Below are 2112 nucleotides of genomic sequence, written 5' to 3' on the forward strand. Positions count from 1 at the left end.
ACTATTCTTCCATTTCTCAAATTTCATAAATGTATCTACTTATTTCTTTTGCTACTTTCAAGAACCCAATTGAGACCACCTCCAACTATTACTACTGAAGCCTCCCAACCAGCCTCTGTGCCAGCACTGCCCATCCTGCATGTTCCTAATAACACTGAAAAATAGACTATCTCAAACACAAAGTTGATAGTATCTTTTCTTCTTCTTTTTTTAAGTATAATTTTATTTAACTTTATTTATTTTAATTTGACCAGAGAGGGACAGAGGGAGAGAGAGAGAGAGAGAGAGAGAGAGGGAAAGTAAGATAGCAAGCCGCCAGGTCTGGGACTCAAACTGCAGTTGGCCATGTGGGAGTCCAGCGCTCTTAACTGCCACACCACCTGCCGGCCCCCATTCTTCTTCTTTTTTTTTTTGTTTAAAATTCCTTTTCTGCTTTTAGGATAAAGTCTAAACTTAAGCTCCAGAATACTCTGCCTGTTTTTTTCACTTGGTAATTCCTCCTCATTCTTCTGATCCCACCCTAAAATTCACTTCTTTGGAAATGTCCCCTAATTCCCATTCAATTAGATATAGTGTATCTCCTATGCATTTTCCCTAATTACTTATTCATTCACTCACCTAACAAACATTTACTGAGTTCCTGTTGTAGGACACTGAGCTTAGGTATTGATAATTAAATAGTATCATGATCCTTACCCTCAGAGAATTAACAATATAGAGACAGATATTAAGAAATAATCATCCAGGTGCTGACCCCATAGCACAGTGGTTCAGCACTGTACAAAGGAAGCTAGATCTCATATGGCCAATGGCAATTCAAATCCTGGTCTTGGCAACAACAGGCATACATGCCCAGGATCTTAACAAGATGGATAAATGGAGGGAAAACAAAAACTATAGCGTGATCAGATCCCATTGGGACTCCCCACTCTCTCTTTCACTGTGGCATACCAGGTGCATGGGAGGCTTGGGAATGTCCAAGATACTGAGAGGAGAATGTAGAAGAAGGGGTTGCCACATGGCCATCCCCTCCCTTGAGGCGGGGGGGGAGATAATTTCACATTTTCTGTCTTTCTCTGTCTCTCCAATAAGCGTATGCACCCTATAGCAAAAATCTCTCTTGAAAAAAAATTTTGTTTTAAGAATTAATCATCCAAACTGATACATAACTAACAGTTTCATAATATAAAAAGCACTGTGAAAATAGTAAAATATGTAGTAAAATGAGCATACTAACTAGGAAATTGAAAGATCAGTATGGCTAGAGAGCAAGAAGTGAGGAGGTGGTGTCATTCATGTACTGTTGTTTCATTATCTGACTTCCTATAAAACTTTAAGCTGAGTCAGAACACATTAGCATAGAATGGACACAAAGGAGATGCTTTCTTTCAAGGTATGGATGAATAAATGAACACATGAAAAAAGTTTGAGAACTTTTTAACCTAAGTGGAAATTGTGGATATAATCCCACATACTGTTTTTCAAGATTTAATAATGTAGCCCAGCTGCAGTGGTGCAAGTGGTAGTTTTCACTGCAAGATGATAAAGCTGCATGGAAGGTCCAGTTTTGGATTCCAAACCAACCTAAACATGCTAGGTATGGCAGTACTGCCTGTAATCCTAGCTAACTAGAAGGCTGGTGCCAGAGGATCACAGTAAGGAGAGACTCTGTCAAAAACACCTATGTCCCCATATTGCCAAAGCAATCTTGCACAAGCAGAGTGGAGTGGGCAGACTCTCACTCTCTGACCGCAAGCTGTGATAATCAAAACACCATGGTATCGGCACAAAAAAAGACAAGTGGACCAATGGCATAGAATAGAGCCCCAGAAATATATCCCAAAACATACAGCCAACTGATTTCTGACAGAAGATAACCATCAATCCAGTGAGAAAGGGAAAAATCTCTTTAGCAAATGGTGCTGGAAAACTGGGTATACACCTGCAGAATGATTAATCTAAACCCCTATCTCTCACCATTAACGAAAATCAATTCAAAGTGGATCAAAGATCTGAACCTAAGACCTCAAACGACAAAACTACTGGTGGAAAACACTGGGGAAACTCTGGGAGACATTGGGCATTCACTTTGTTTATTAAGATATATGCTGT

The 2112-nt window shown here is 39.6% G+C and overlaps 1 protein-coding gene across 1 annotated transcript in view; it reads right to left on the bottom strand.

The window, feature by feature from the left end:
• The window catches only part of NUBPL (NUBP iron-sulfur cluster assembly factor, mitochondrial), a 223074-nt gene that overhangs the window by 65413 nt on the left and 155549 nt on the right, over window positions 1-2112 (bottom strand). The window lies entirely within an intron of this gene.

Source organism: Tupaia chinensis, unplaced genomic scaffold (genome assembly GCF_000334495.1).
Source record: "Tupaia chinensis unplaced genomic scaffold, TupChi_1.0 Scaffold000350_1, whole genome shotgun sequence".
NCBI classification, from domain to species: Eukaryota; Metazoa; Chordata; class Mammalia; order Scandentia; family Tupaiidae; genus Tupaia; species Tupaia belangeri.